Here is a 16,985-nt window from a genome sequence, read left to right on the forward strand (position 1 = left end):
CTTTCTCTGTCCTGGTGAGTCTGTCTCTTATTCTCACCCCAACTCCTCTTGTTTTGTTGTTCCTCAACTCACTTCCAAAGGACTCCATCTAAAGGACAGCCAGGTAGGTGAACTCCAGACACATGGGAGGATTAAGGGAGAAGAACCCTAAGTGCCACTTGGTTAATTTATGGTTGATTTAAAATAGTTTTCTTTCACAAGACATGGAAAACAAAACCTTGTCATGTGGTAAAAAGATTGACAGTCTGAATCTCTTCTGGCTAACTGCCAAAATGACCCTATTCTCTAGCCATTAATGGGAAGAGGACATCTTCACTCTACTAATGCAAGACATCCAACCACCATTAACCAAAAGACTTACTATAATTTCACATATTTTAATCATGATATTGAAGCCTTGTCCCAGGCTACTTAGACTGTGGTTATATTGACATTCATCCTCCATAACAGGCCCTTACCATTTGTATGATGGTTGTCAAGGAAACCAGGTACTGAGGATAGCTAGCTGTCTAGGTGGAGAATTTACCATCCGCGAGAATGCAGAAAAGAAAAAAAAATCCTTTTAGATCACAATAATAGAACAGATCTGGGGTGTACCTCAGGGCTGGAGCACTTGGCTAGAACACACAAGGTTCTCAATCCCTTCCCTAGCACAAAAAAGAAAAAAAAAGGAGAATAGACATGGTACATAGAACAAAATAATTCCATTGTTATTTCACTTCACTTTAATTTGAGTATTTGACTGGTAAAATAAAAAAATAATAAAATCAAATTCCTAATGATCTGATTCTTTGGGCCATGAGATGGCCTCATGATTAAGGTACTTGCTGCCAAGACTGAAGACCTAAATTCATTCCTCTAGACTCACATAATAGGAAGGAGAGAACCAATTCAATTCCCAGTTTTTCCTCTGACCTCCACATCTGTACCATGGAAAGGGTGCACCTGCCCACACTGACACTGACAGACAAATAAAAAATGAAAATGTAAAAAGAGCCCACTTAATTCTTCAAGTGATTATCTATCTAAACATTCAATGCTGCTCAATTTTGTATAACAAAGAAAGAATAGCAAAAGTGGAATGTTCCCAGGTCTCAGGAGATGAAGTAACAAGAATACAATACTGTATTTATATGAATAATAGGTCACAATTTAGAATGTTTACTATGTAAGAGACACTATTGTGAAGCAATTTACAAATATTATCTGCTCCTCTACACAATAATCCTGAAGCATATGCCAAAGAAATCACAGACTTATAAAGAATTATTGGAGCTGGGTTTGAAAAGTCATATGTGCTTCAATGTGAAGCTCTTAATACTTGTGGAAACTGATTCAAATAAGATGCTCAAATGAGCACTGAGAAATAAAAACAATAAATAAGTTATTAGCACAGTTCTTGGGATGGAGCAACAGATTGGGGATGGGAAGTCAAACCAGAAAATATGAATATCAACAGAGCTTGTATTTTAGCATAAATGAGCACTCCTTCAAGGTAATACCAAATACTACTAATAAAGAGTCACTTGTGCTGGGCAGCAGGGCACATACCTTTAATCCCAGCACTCGGGAGGCAGAGCCAGGCAGATCTCTGTGAGTTCGAGGCCAGCCTCGTCTACAGAGCAAGATCCAGGATAGACACCAAAACTACACAGAGAAACCCTGTCTTGAAAAACAAACAATGAAAGAGTCATTTGTTTTTCTAAATACAGTCATGTCTCCAAACTATAGGATTATAAAGTAGTTGCTGAAATTCTATTAAGGAAACTATGATAACCAAAACATCAAGAATGCAACCAAATACAAATTACAAAGGGCTCTAAAGTCTGCTAATCACTACCTAGCCAGGATGCCATGTTGACCTTTGCTGCTTAGACTTACCCAGTATAAGCGTTTTAAACAGTGTCACTGCTGGCCTCCAGCATACATGGACTGGATTGTGGGAATTCTCCTACACATATGGTTGAAGATTAGTTGGGGCCCAAACCCAGCACCAGCCAACTCTGCCCTGGAGCCACATGAGCCAAAGGAAAACACTGGATTTGGTCATCTAGAGGTGGTGCCTAGTATTGCAACTTGGTATGGTTCAGTGGGCACAGAAAACAGAGGTAGCTCTCAGAACCACCCATGGGGTGCTGGTTTGGGTTATCAACACTTACCAAGTGATTCATCTATTCAACCAAGCCTGAAGGTCACAACTGGGGAAATAGATTGACAAATCAGCCCTGACTTCCAACTTGGGAAAAACAAGACCAAATTAATGATGTACCTTAGCAAATTTTAGATGGTTGGGTTTTATTGTTTTTATTTTCCCCACAAGTATTGCCAAGTTGTTATATAGCTTGTACTTCTTTAATTCCCTAGGAATATTCAAAGCAATCTTTATGTGGAAGCACATGGAACAATGAAATAAGCCCTGACCTTAGAGTCTGAAAACGCATTTCTGGAGCAGTGATTCTCAGGTCCTACATCTGAGATACACAAAGGCACCAGCTTGTTCCATGAGACCTACAAACAGGATGCTACATAGATAAGTACTGAACAGCGGCTTCCTGGAATCAGCATGCTCAACACACACACACACACACACACACACACACACACACACACACACACACACATACTCACTGCTAGTTAATTCTGAGTCAAGAAGAGATATTTCATTAGGTGACAAGTGGAATAAAAGGCCTGATCACAGTGAGCAAGCACAAAATGTGAGTCCCTTACCATATCTGTTAGTTACTATGATTTCCTGTCCTTGGTTATAATGGCTGGTTTTTAAGGGTAGGGCTTATGTATTATGTATATGTAATGTAAAGGCAATGAGCACCCTCAGGACCACAATGTATATTAAGTAATAACACTGTATTACTAATAATAGGGGATGAGAAAGGGGAGTTTCGACAGGGCTACTATGCCTGAGAATAAGATGTTGATCATTGCTTGCTATTTTCTCTACAAACATATCATTTAGCCAGTAGTGAACAGATTTAAAACCCACTGGGGTTCTTGAATTCAGCCTGGCTCAGTGGTTAATTCAAAAGAAAATATCTCAAATGAGTTTTTAGCCAAGGGAGTACTCAATACAAAAGGATATTTAACAGATCAGATTGTAAAGATGTCCATCTTTGAGAAATGATCCTAAAAATAGTAATAATATTAAATAGTCATAATGCATATGTGTCATAATCTGGCTGTGCAAATTCTTCTTGAAATAATTATGAAAAAAGGGCAAGCAAGGTGTTCACATCACCCTTTAACATAGAAAATAATGTGTATTTAAAACACCCTAGGCCTAAATTGTATAGCTAGTAAGTGATAGAGGGAAAACCCTTCTAAACTTCCAGAAAAATCATTGTTATAAGGTGGAGGAATTTTCTGATACTACTGTCACTGAAAGCTTTGGGGGTAAATGAGGAAAAATAGAACAAACTGGTTTTGAGGCACTGCCTTCTGTTCTTCAGCAGAAAAGTACATTTTGATGCCTGGGCATGCCTGGAATAAGGGCTGAAAAGCTTGGAGTGTTTCCCAAGTCTCATATCCAAAGCTGTCTTTGGGAACACTTGGCTTGCTCCCCAAATTATTTCCTTTTTTTTTTTAAATTTATTGTATTTGTATTTTAATTTTACACATCAGCCATTGGGTTCCCCTGTCCTCCTCCTTCCCGCCCCCACTCCCACCTTCCCCCCAGCCCGTCCCCTCCATTCCCATCTCCTCCAGGGCCAAGACTCTCCTGGGGATTCATTTAAACCTGGTGGATTCAGTACAGGCAGGTCCAGTCCCCTCCTTCCAGGCTGAGCAAAGTGTCCCTGTGTAAGCCCAAGGTTCCAAACAGCCAGCTCATGCACCAAGGACAGGTCCGCATCCCACTGCCTGGGTGCCTCCCAAACAGTTCAAGCTATTCAATTGTCTCACTTATCCAGAGGGCCTGATCCAGCTGGGGGCTCCACAGCCCCTTGCTCATAATTCATGTGTTTCCATTCGTTTGGCTATTTGTCCCTGTGCTCTTCCAATCTCAACAATTCACACTCTTACAGTCCCTCCTCTTTCTCAACAATTGGACTCCAGGAGCTCTGCCTGGGGCCCAGCAGAGGATCTCTGCATCCACTTCCATCAGTTATTGGATGAGAGTTTGAGCATGACCATTAGGGTGTTTGGCCATCTGATCACCAGACTAGGTCAGATCAGGCTTTCTCTCGACCACTGCCAGCAGTCTACAGAGGATGTATCATTGTGGATTTCTGGGGACCTCTCTAGAACTCTGCCTATTCCTGTTCTCATGTGGTCATCATTTATCATGGTCTGTTATTCCTTGTTCTCCCTTTCTGTTCTTGATCCAGCTGGGATCTCCTGCTCCCCTAAGCTTTCTCCCAAATTTCAATTAGAAAACAGAGGGAACCTGGCCCTAGGGCAGCCAGCTGGGCTAAGGAGCATGAATAAAAATCACTATAGAGTACATTGGGGATGTACTCAATGCAAGTAATACGGTGTTTCATGTAACTGGTTTTAAAAAAGGACATAATCTGCTCTCCGGGTTCAGTGTTTTGAGTCTGTCATTCCATCTGCTCTGAAGCCTCAGTAGGTAGCATTTGGTGGGTGACAGGGTCATGCTAATATTTTAAGATTCTAATGTGGAGGTCACTACAGACTGATTAGAGAGAGAGAGAGAGAGAGAGAGAGAGAGAGAGAGAGAGAGAGAGAGAGAGTGTGTGTGTGTGTGTGTGTGTGTGTGTGTGTGTGTGTGTGTGTGTGTGTGTGTGTGTATGTGTGTTACAGGGAGCTATGGGAAGAGACCAGGGATGGGTGCTCAGTAGCCTCAGAATGAACAACATTTTTCACTACAAATAATTGCCAGGCCCAAATTATCAATAGTGTTAAAGTTGAGAAACTTCATTCAAAGGAATACTGAAAACATTATATATATATATATATATATATATATAATCTCAGAATCTTCATTTGATACTGATACTGGCAGGAGAATCAAGTGTTTGGACCCAGTGGAAATTTTGAATTCTCAGTGGTAAGGAAAGACTTTGAAGAGGGGAGGAAGCAAGAATCCAGTCCACAGCACCGAAACAAGCCAAACAAGCTGATTTTCAGCCATTCGAAAGAGATCTAAGAATTGGAAGAGTATGACTGTCCACCAGCTGGTTCAGAGAAGTCCTCTCTTGGCTGGAGACTGTGAGCTATGCCTTGGTTGGCTCTTTCCCAGCAAGACAGGGTGCACCTTTCTGCTAGATCTCAGTAGCTGTCATCAGGTAAACTCCACTGCACAGTAAAACAAGGCATGTGAGCTCCAGAGATTGAGCAGTTCCCTCAATACTAACACCTAAGTACTGGTTGTGAGGCACCTGAGTACCAGATGTTAACCATCCTAGGTGAAGAGCATATAGATATTTGCTCTGTATGAAAAGTAGAGGGTGGATTTTTTCTCCTAGAGCCCAGCTCCATGATGTGCCACAGTAAACCCACCTATGCTGTAGAATATTATTTTAAGGTGTGTTACTTTTGTTTATGTTGCATTTATTTAACTCTGTGAAGCTGTGTTACCATGATGGTGTAATAAAGAACTGAATGGCCAATAGCAAGGCATGAGAAAGAATAGGTGGGGCTAGCAGGCAGACAGAATATAAAGGAGAAATCTGGGAGAAGAGAAATCTAGGAATGAGAGAGAAGGAGGAGGCCTCCAGAGGCTAGTCAGCCAGCTACACAGCAAGACATGGAGCAAGAGTAAGAGTTACAGAAGTAAGAGAACAGGAAAAGCCCAGAGACAAAAGGTATATGGGGTAATTTAAGTTAAGAAAAGATGGCAAGAAACAAGCCAAGTTAAGGCAGGGCATTTATAATTAAGAATAAGTCTCCGTGTGTGATTTATTTGGGAGCTGGGTGGTGGGGCCCCAAAAGAGAAAAAGCCCCCAACAACACACCTATTCTTTTGTGTGTATGTGTAAGTGTGTGTGTGTGTGCGCGTGTGCGCACACACCTGTATGTGCATCCATGTATACACACATACATATGTATGTTGCAACAGGGATCCTCATATTTGTGCCTCCATAGTGCTGAATTTTAAGTGTGTGACACTGTGCTCAGTTTATTACATGCATTATGCATTCTAGTAATCAAAGTCAGTTTCTCAAGGCAAGCATTTTATTGACTACCCCCATCAAAGTCCCCTTTATCTGTTCCTATGAGGCACTGTGTCTTTGTTCATCCTGTATACACTATTATTTCAGGGGTAACAAAATACATGATGGGTGAGCATATATCCTTGCATTGGGCAGTATGCTAGTCACACTTAAACTACTAAACACCAGTGAGTGGAAATCTAGACAGCAAACATAACTCTTGCCTTCCTATGAAAATTTGTTCTGTCTCAATTTCCCCCATTTTTCTACCAGTGTACCCACCAGCTTGTACTAGAACTCTAAGTCAGAGGGTGCGATCTGATCGCTCTCTCCATATCACATATCTGTCTTCTGCTTATCATGTTTATACCCTGTCAGGGCAGCAGTTAGCCTATCACCACCTGTCGGACATCACTTGCCAAGGATGTGAGCCATTTACAGAGGGAGCTTACACCCAAGGTATTTTAGAATCTTCTCTTAGGGAACCATTTAAAACAAAACAGTAAGTCTATAGAACATGAAGAAAATTCCTTTTTCTTGGTTTATCCACCAAGGCATGCCTTTAGAACCAATCCCTTTACTGGATTCCTAGAGCTGACCACCTCACAGGAAGCAGAAGTACCTATGACTTGGCAGCACCCAAAGTTGTCATTTTGTTACAAGTTGATCAGTAATAAAACTAGAATTCTGGACAGAACTGAGCAAAGACCATACAATTTAGCTCGTTCCTCTTCCCTGACACATGCTGTATAGTTTGGGGAAACAGCTTTTGGACTCAGTTCTAAACCCTATAAAATTAAAGTTCAATTTTTTTATTATGAGGGCAATTTTATTTATAATCTGATCTGTTGCTAAGCATGCTCTCATGTCAGGAAATCTTGCAAGCTGTCAGTAAGAAACTTAAATGTATATGTATGTGCATATACATGTACATATTATAAAAACACCAGTCTAGACAAGAGCAGAATTACAAAAATTCAAAGCCAGTCCAGGGGCAGAGAAGATGGCTTAGCAATTAAGAGAACTTGCTTGCAAACATGAGGACTTGAATTTAAATATCTAGTACTCACCTAAAAAGCTGGGCATGCTATGCACATCTATAACACAATTTTGAAAAAAATCAAAACAAAATAAACAAACAAAAAACAAGCTTTGGGTACAGTGTGAAACTCCATTTTGAGGGACTAAGTTAGCATTGAGTGACAGACGACACCTGACATCTTTCTCTGGACTATGCATATGCACAAACAGGCTCCACTCTCCCTACATCCACATCCATAACACACACTACAGTGTAAGCTGTAAGTCTTGATTTTGAGTAGTTGTGGGGATCAAGTATTACTCTGGACACCAGCCTTTACATAGGGGAGGAAGGATATGGCCTAGGATTTTGTCTTGCCAAGTGGCAGAAAGAATACTATGTATAGCTAGGGCCCCAAACTCTACCTCTGTGGACACAGATGACCTAGAAATAATGTTTATCATGCACCCTTGACAAAAACTGACACTCCTTTCTTCAGCAGCCATTAATTAACAACAGCTCTCAGAGAGAGAGTGGGCCCTTGTGATCCCCTCCCTTGTCTCTGGAATGTTGACTGAATAGATGGTGTGCAGGACTTGTTCAGGTAATCACTGCTGTGTGAATTCATATACAATGACAATGTCATGTCCAGAAGACACTTTTGCAGTGGTCTTTTCCAAACTCTGGCTCTATCTTTCCACCCTCTGAAGTGTTCACTGAGCCATGGATGGAGATGGTGTGATATAGGTGTCACACTGTGGTTAAGGCTGAAAACTCAACAGTTGTTTATTCTCTACATTGTGACCAGTAGTGCAGCTCTCTGTTGAATAATGTCTACTGCAAAAACAAACAAACAAACAAACAAACAAACAAACAAGCAAACAAAAAACAGCTTCATTCCTGAGGACAGATAATACAAACATTCTTTTAGGCAAACACAACTTCATTTTCACAAATCAGCACAGACTTTACAGGGAGGAACGAAATCCCTTTCTAGCATTTTTTCCCTTTATTATGAAATTTATTATTCATTTTGCATGCCAACCACAGACCCCCCTTCCCTTCTCCTGCTCCCCCTCAGCCCACCCCTAATTCCTTCCTTTGAAAAGATAAGGCATTCCAAATGGAGTCAGCAAAGCCTGGTACATTCAGTTGAAGCAGGTCCATGCCGCCCCCCCCCGCACCCTATCAAGACACCTTGCTCAGCCTTTCCAGCATTTTATGTCTAACTCTATGCCCAAGTTTCACATTTGAAAAATAGAATACTAACAGTCAAGAGTCATTATCATGATGAAATAGGTTAGCCCACACTAAGTACTTAGTGTTGCATGAGGTGCATGATGAATGACTAATAAATGTCAGTTATTAACTTATCATACACACACACACACACACACACACACACACACACACACACACACACCCTCCATCTTAAAATTTGTTTTCTTTATTAGTACCTTCTCCATTATTATTCAATTTAACCAAGGTTGGGCATATTCCTTTGCACTGCACTGACTTTTAAGATTAATTCTTTTACTTTTCATGCCTTTATTTATTTATTTTTTCACTTCACTTTATTATTTATTTTTGCTATTGACTATATTTCCTTTGTGCTTTCCTTGGGCCACACCAGTGTTCATGTTTCAGTTACTGAATGGAAAGCAATTTTCATTCATCATCGTCTTTTTTCTGAATAATGAGCATGAAAGGTTATTAACACATCTCCAGTGGTAGCTCTCGGCGAATTCTAGAAACGTGAGTGTTCAATGTCCTTTTGCTAATTGCAACATAGCCAACATTTTTATTTTTATTTCCTTCATAATTAAATAAAAATTTAAGAAGATACTGTTCCTTTTCCTAACTTTCAAGTATTCTGAATTTATCACCCTCAGAGGCGCTAGCAGCATTGTTGGTCTGGAATTAAAGGTGTTTCTGTGTCCTGGAAGACATCAGTCACGTAAATTTGTCATGAACATTTGAAAATCCATTCTTCTTCTGCATAGTGGCTATGGAGATTGATAGCTGTTGACCTTGATCATATTTTTTTAAAACTCTCTTCAGTTTTAATTCTTTGCTATAGCCATATTGTTGGTGGAAACTATCCCCACATAACCTATGCTTCTTTGAGTATAGGCTTTATCCAGAAGCGTTCTGCTTGGCAGAAAACCAAAGGTACAAAGACAGGTACAAGGTTTAGCTGTGATTTGTCACGTGTGTATCTAATGGTATGAGTTTTTTTGGTTGCCATTTTACTTCCTATTGTCTTTAGGTAGAATTTTTTTATTTACAATAATAACCCTTAATAACTTATTTCTAATTATCTTCATTTCCTCACTCATTACACTGGAGCTTTGCAGAAAGTTGAGTTACTCCTGCAAAACATAAAAATTTTGGAGCTTTTAAACACAATCCATATTTCCCCTACTGTTTAATGTCTGTGATCAGATGGTTTTATATATATATATATATTTTCAAACCAATTTTCTGACATTTATACTAAGCCTTGCAGTTGATTTAAGGCACCTATCTTCAGCTCATTCTATACAGACCCTTTCTCAGTACATATTGCTTGCTTCTGGAAAACAAGGCCTTTCATTCTTTTTTTTTTTTTAAACTAACTTTTTACATCTATTTATATTTAAATATTGTGTGTATATGTGTGCTTGAGTGTGTGTATGTGTGGTATGCATGTACTTATTTACACTGGTTCAAACATGCCACGGTGTGCAAATAGAAGCCAGTGGACAATTTCCTAGAGTTGTTTCTCTCCTTCCACCATGTAGGTCCAGGGATTGAACTTGGGTCCTCAGTCTTGACATCTACCTGGGTCTCAAGATCTTTTCATTCTTGAATGCCTATTTTAATGACTTTAGGTAGCTGGGAAATGAGCTATGATAGCTTGTTTGTTCTGGGTGGTCACAAAACATGACATATGGGATTGGAGATTTAGCTCAGTGGTAGAGCGCTTGCCTAGCAAGCGCAAGGCCCGGGGTTCGATCCTCAGCTCCCCCCCACAAAAAAAAAAAAAGCATGACATATTTGACTGTAATCTAAATATGAGAATACATGGACTCTATTCCTGGACTCTTGTAAATTTGCTTAAAGCTCATCATAAATAAGATGAGTATGTTTAACTTGCTTATACAGTGGATATAAGTCACATGCTAGCTCATTCATTTGTATACTTTTTGTTCAATAAAGTATCAGTTAAAAACAAATTTAATTAAAATGAGCCACACAAACAGTACTTTTAAGTATATAAAAGTAAACTAAGGGCCTGGCACAGTAGTGCATGTCTTTAATCTCAGCATTTGGGAAACAGAGGCTGGCAGCTCTCTGAGTTCAAAGCCAGCCAAGGTTACAAAGTGAGTCCCTGTCTCAACAACAACAACAACAAAAAATCAAATACAAAAACTAATTATAGTCATACATAGCAGCATATAACATCCAATGACTGGTCTTCTGTTCATAAAATAGATATGGTTTTGAGTCCATGGCTCTTGTCTCTTGTCTATCCCTATCCAGTATATCCTGTGATCTTGCGTGATATCTCTTTGGCAAAGGCCTTGGATACCTTGCTTGCCTGTCTAGGCCTTATTTGTTATAAAAGCTATGAATATCAGGCCTCATTCAACACACAGAATCCATGTTTGCTTCATTTCATTGCAGCTGAAAATTCAGTATTCAGAGAGTTTATCTTCCTAGGAAATGGTCAGGGTAGGCAGAAGTTCACTTAATGGTTCCATGGAGAGGAACAATGAAAGTGTTCTTCCTGAAGGCTCACAGGGGGCTGAGAGATTACATCTATCTGAAGAAAACCTCCTCTCTTTCCACAGAAAGCAGCACAAAGGCAATTAGAGATGAGTGGGGTACCAATTTGCAGAGTCAACCATCAACACTTTCTGTAACCACTGTCTGAAATCTGACTTCATAACCTTTGTAATATGGGTAATAAGCAGGCATCAGGGCTAACTGGAAAGGAAATAAATTAGGACTCCCCACCAAACAGGTGAATCATGAAACAGCCACTGCTCCAGCCACTTCTCTTTATGAGCTGGGCATCATCGATGCCTCAGTGGTGGCATGAGGATGATTTTGTGTGCCAGATGGGACAAGATAAAAGGCTAGCAGACATACAGAGCCTTGTCTGAAAGCTGGCAAGGACTGTTTTGCTGATTTAAAGCAAACTACCTATGGGTATGATCATTTAGTTTTAAACAGGCCCTTAGATGAGCGCAACTGGGCCACCACAAATGTCAGCAGCATCAATTGGGTGGGTCACTTTTTTCTAGCAGGAAGGTTTGTTCTCAGCAGGTCTTTAAATGGAGGCTTCATGCTTAATTAAGTTGTTCTTTAGAGACAGTCAGAAAAGGAACAGTTTTGAGAACTTGGGGACCCTTGTCTAAATAGACTTATATCTTAGCCCATACAAAAAATGGAAAGAACACAGGAGAAGGATTGGACACAGTGGAGTTAAGACAGTTTTAGGTTTTGAGCCATGATTACATGGCTCCAGAGTGTTCAACTAACATTTGGAGTTATTTATCTATGTAATTGGGATTCTAGAACTGAGCCCATGTGGGAATCCAGAGAAGAAGCAGGGAGAACGCTAGAAACAACATATAAATTCTCAAGTGAATAGACCTTAGATGCAGCCCATGGGCCCAGGGACCCCAAAAGACATGGGTTCAAGTACATTGAGCAAGGGCATCCTTTTTTTCTAGTGGCTGCTGCCCTCGCCTTCAGATCTAAACTCCATCTATGCTTACTGAATTATAGAACTTCCTGTTTCACATCATCTCATTTCAAAAGGGAAAAGTCAAATATCAGATTTGGAATTATTAGCTGCCTGATCTTAGGCAAATACTCTTCAGTGCTGGATTTCAGGTTTATGAATTATCTGTGAGATGGAGGTAATCAAACTTTACTCTTAAGACCAGAAGGTTGTCATGAGAAGTGAGCGACATTGTGCACCCATCTACAAAGCTCTATACCAAAATAAATCCCCCATTTTCTGGAGGCTAGAGCTCCAAGCTTTAAGCAGAGTTCAGGGCAAAGAAAGTACAGTCCTGGTAGCCAATTGATATAGGGATCTAGAGGCTGGAAATAAATGGGCCAGGTACAAGGAAGACCAAGGAGCATTCTACAGGCCACAGAGATGAGTGGGCTGAGACTCATTTGCAAATTCACACTAATGGTCATTATGGAGAGAAGTAAATGAGTCAATGGTGGGCTTCCTACAGTTCATTTTTAATCATGTACCCATCCCTCATAAATTTCCTATTCCCTCATACTCCATCTTCAGCACTAAGAGAAAAAATAAGGGGCCCACAGGAACATTTCTGAGAAGTGCCATTTCCAAGAGCTTTACAAAGTAATTTCTTGGAGCAAGCTGTATCAGAGGAGGCTGTCTTGTGGCTACAGATATGCCATCTGATATACTTGTTAAACACAGCTCATATCTACTTCCTTCATGTTATTCCTCCTTCCCAGATATCATCTAATGTGTGGCACATGAATGTGCTCTGTTCCTCACACTTGTCATGAAAAAATACTCATCCTGGTTTCATAGTGAGTTTGAAGCTAGCATGGGCTACATGGTGAGTTCAAGGCCAGTGCTAACTACATAATGAAATACTATCTGAAAAAGAAAAGTGGAATAGTAAAAAAAAAAAAAAAGCTTACTTATCTGTCCCAGGGCTGCTATTAGGATATGTGCTGGTACACACAGAACTACTATTGTAAAGTCACAGCCAGGCAAACATCTGGCTGCCCACAGACTTCAAATCATACTCAGAAACGTGGTGACGCTCTTTTGTGATCAAAAATAAATCTTGCCTTGTTGTTCTTAATAACCCAGTGCTAGGCTGTACATGGTAATCCAGGCCCATAATCCCAGCTCTTGGGAGGCTAAGGCAGTATTATCAGAGGTTCCAGACTAGCCTGAGAAGCTTAGTGAGGAACTCACTGAAAGCAAAATGTAAAAAGAAGGGGAGAGAATATAGCCCAGTAGTATGGTGCATGCCTAGCATTTGGGAGGCCCGAGATTAAATCCTCAGAACTGAAAACAAAATGAAGAAAATAGATCTGAATGTACTGTATATGAGTTACTTAGCAAGCATTTTCTTAACCAGGTACCCAATTAGGCATACAACAGGCACAAAATCCAGGGAACAAACAGATACTATGTGTCTTAGCTGCCTTTCTAATACTGTGATAAGATACCATGACCAAGAGTTCATTTGAGCCTTATATTTTCACAGTGTTAACAGTCCATGAGATCATGCCAGGGAACAGGGTAACAGACAGGCAGGCATGACATTGGAGCAGTAGCTGAGAGCTCATATCTTAAGATGAAATTACAAAGTATAGGGGCTAATGGGAATGCAGTGGACTTTGACATTTCAAAGCATTTGCCAATGACACATTTCCTCCAAAAAAGGACACACAGCCTAATTCTTCCCAAACAGTTCTACCAGCTGTTGACCAAGTATTCAAACATATGAGTCTATGGGGGCCATTCTCAAACAATCACAAGCAATTTATCACAGGATGGCATGAAGTTTTATGATCTGTGGTGAGTTTCCTGAAAAAACACATGCAATCCTACAAAAACAAAGGATCTCCAAGGTGATGATGAAGTAGGGAATTTCCCCCAATAGCATAGCCTCAGCAAAAGGATAGGGAATGACTTGGTAACAAGGAAAGGGAAACTGGAAACAGTTTTAATAGTCAAAAAATGTCTTGCAGATGTGTGGTCTTGCTCTTAAGAGCAATAGTGGGCCACAGATGATTTTCAACAGAAAACAGGGGTATCATGCATGGGCTTGTTTTTTTCAGAAAACTGATCCTTGCTATTGTGCAAGAATAGACCTGGGAGAGGAAATGTGAGCAGAATAGAAGGCAAGAGAGGAAGCTTGGTTGGGGATACTGGCTAGGGAGATAGGACTCAGCTAGGATTAGGGAGAGGAAAGACAAACCAATCATAAGCAGCTATGCAGATGAGAGTGCCATGAGCCAGGAGAGGGGCAGATGCAAGTTGGCAGAGATGATCATATATAAATGTTTTCCTGTGTGACAACTGATGACATGAAAACATCATGTTATATATAATGTATCGATATTCATTATCCTGAAAAGTTCTGGGAATAGAAATCATAAGACATATGAGAGGGATGGTAACAGATAGAAAAAATTTGAGATGTCAGGAATTTTCTATGGAGGGAAAAATTCTAGAAGATAGTACCCATTTTACTGTGCCAGATGGAATTCGTTAAATTGTTACATGTTTTAAATAATAAAAGCTTTAACTCAGTTAATAATTGTCCTATCTTGTTTTCTATGTCTGTGATAAAGACCAAGACCAAAGGAAACTTGGGAAGGAAAGAGTTTATTTGGCTTAAATACCCTGATCATAATCCAATATTGAAGGGAAACATGAAAGAATCTCAAGGCAGAAACTAAAACAGAGGCCATGGAGGAACACTGCTTCCTGGTTTGCTTTCCATGTCTTGCTCAGTGTACGTACTTATATAACCCAGGACTACCTATCTAGAGGGGGTATCATCCCAGTGTGCTGTTCCCTCTCACATTAACTCTTAATCAAGAATATGTCATACAGACCAATCTGACAGAGGAATTTTCCCAACTGAGGTTCCCCTTCCCAAATAACCCTAACTTGTGTCAAATTGACAAAAAAATATAACCAGAACGAAACCAGTATGTAAAATAATAGACAATTAGTCTATCGGGATCTCCATGAGTAGAACTATACACCTTCTCTATTTGTCTCCTGTCATCTGAGGTTCAGGGATTCAGGAAAGCCTTGGGCTACAGGGGGCACCCTGTCCCTTCAACATCCTAATCATTAATCAACATTATGGATCACATCCCAGGCTGTGTAATCAATAGGATCCACAACTTAGATACTACATGATCTTAGGATTCAAAGAAAGTGGGATTCTTCAATTTTCAAAACATTAAAAATCAAAATAAAACAAAACAAGACAAACAACACCACACACACACACACACACACACACACACACACACACACACAAACAGAGTCTTACTATGTTTTCTCTAATTCCAAGTTTCTATCAATCCTCCCACTTCAGTCTCCCTAGTGCTGGGACTATAGGTTCCAGCCACTGTGTCTGAAAGCCCCAAGCATTTATGAGAACCTGACATGTTACAGATACTATATCTTCCTTCAATGGCTGGCATTATTCCAGCCCATTTGACAATTAAGTTAGCCAAGCCTGAGACCCAATTTCTGTATGTGGAAAACAAATATTTGAAATTAAAATTTAGGAACTACCCTCACCCAGTTTTTTTTTTTTTTTCTTTTATATCATTTCGACTGGCTTGGAAATAATTATCCTCCAGCCCCATTTTCCTCATTTCTGGGACCACAGCCCCATGCCACCCCACCTGACTCAGTCTGTGTTTCTAAACAAGCCATAAGTGGCTCACTGATTGTGACAAGGGAGGGAAAAAGAGTGAGTAGTAAGTGTGGAGGCAGAGGTAGCCTTCTTGCCAACTCTGCTCCTTCTCCCTCTTTTCATTTACCCATGGTATATGCACTAAGACCCTGGGAAACAGAGTGACTTGCTTTCCACCTTAATTAGTACAGCAATTTGCTAAATTTTGTTTTTACCTTTTTAAAAGTGTTAATCAATTTTAGCTCAGAATAGATCAGAATGGCACACAAATTAGAACAATTCCCAAATGCAAAATACTGAACATCTCCTTCAGCCTCAGGGCCTGAAATATGTGAAAATCAGAAACTCTAGCATGCATCAACATGATCAATCTATTTAAAATGTTACTACTATGAAATGAAATTATAATGGCTTTGTGGCTCTTAGAAGAATCTATTTGCCAGAATCAACCCCATGCATATGTGTCTGGTCCTTCCCAAGGTGGTTACAAACAGAAAGCCAGAGTTTTCCTCTAACTACTAACAATAGTAACTAACTCTAGTAAATTACTAGTTCCTCTAACAATAGCAGTACACTAAACCTCCTAGTATGTGAGACACCTACCATGCACCACCTACTATGCATCAGAAAAACAAGGCATGTGCTCTCTTCTTCTTACTTCAAATAAAGAGGTGCTGTGCTGCTAGACAATGGCAGGCTCAGCATTTTAACATTGTGACACAATACTGTCATTTACACATTCCTTGCTAAAGATTGATGCAAGTGTGTTACAAAAAATAAGAAAATAAAAAAAATAAATGCAAACACAAATACACACACACACAGAACTTATCATGTTTTATGTAAGTTTATATTTTGTGTCATGATGCATTCACAGCAACCTTTGGCTGCAGGGGGACTAAGAACTACAGATTTGACATAGTGGTAAGAGCCAAGTGGATAGAAAGTTTCGTGCTCATTCTTGGAAAGTAGAAAGGAAAGTAATGCTATTGAGTATAAAAGGATGGGTCAGATAGTGATAAGATATTAGGGAGAGTAAGTTTGATAGAGGGCACAGAATAACCAAAGGACTGCAACACTGGAGAAGCCACATATTAGGTGTCCTCTAATATTTATAGATAAGTGTTAGGGAGAATTCATAGCAATGACAAGAGTTAGATAAGAAGAAGAGTTGGGAGCCCTTGTCAGTGGTCTTTAATTAGACCACAATCTCAATCATCATGCAAACAAGGTGGCATCATTCAAGCAAAGGAATCAGATAATCACATGAATTTTACTGGTTGAAATCTTCCTAAGGCAGTATTTATTCAATATATTTTTCTTGGGGTATCATCATCTTTCATCAGAAACTCCTACTTACCCCAGTAGATGGGATTATAACCTTTCAGTACC

The 16,985-nt window shown here is 39.9% G+C and overlaps 1 protein-coding gene across 3 annotated transcripts in view; it reads right to left on the reverse strand.

The window, feature by feature from the left end:
* The window catches only part of Large1 (LARGE xylosyl- and glucuronyltransferase 1), a 506,337-nt gene that overhangs the window by 235,602 nt on the left and 253,750 nt on the right, over positions 1 to 16,985 (reverse strand). The gene's annotated exons all lie outside the window — the stretch shown is intronic.

Source organism: Onychomys torridus, chromosome 5, assembly GCF_903995425.1.
Source record: "Onychomys torridus chromosome 5, mOncTor1.1, whole genome shotgun sequence".
Lineage (NCBI taxonomy): Eukaryota > Metazoa > Chordata > Mammalia > Rodentia > Cricetidae > Onychomys > Onychomys torridus.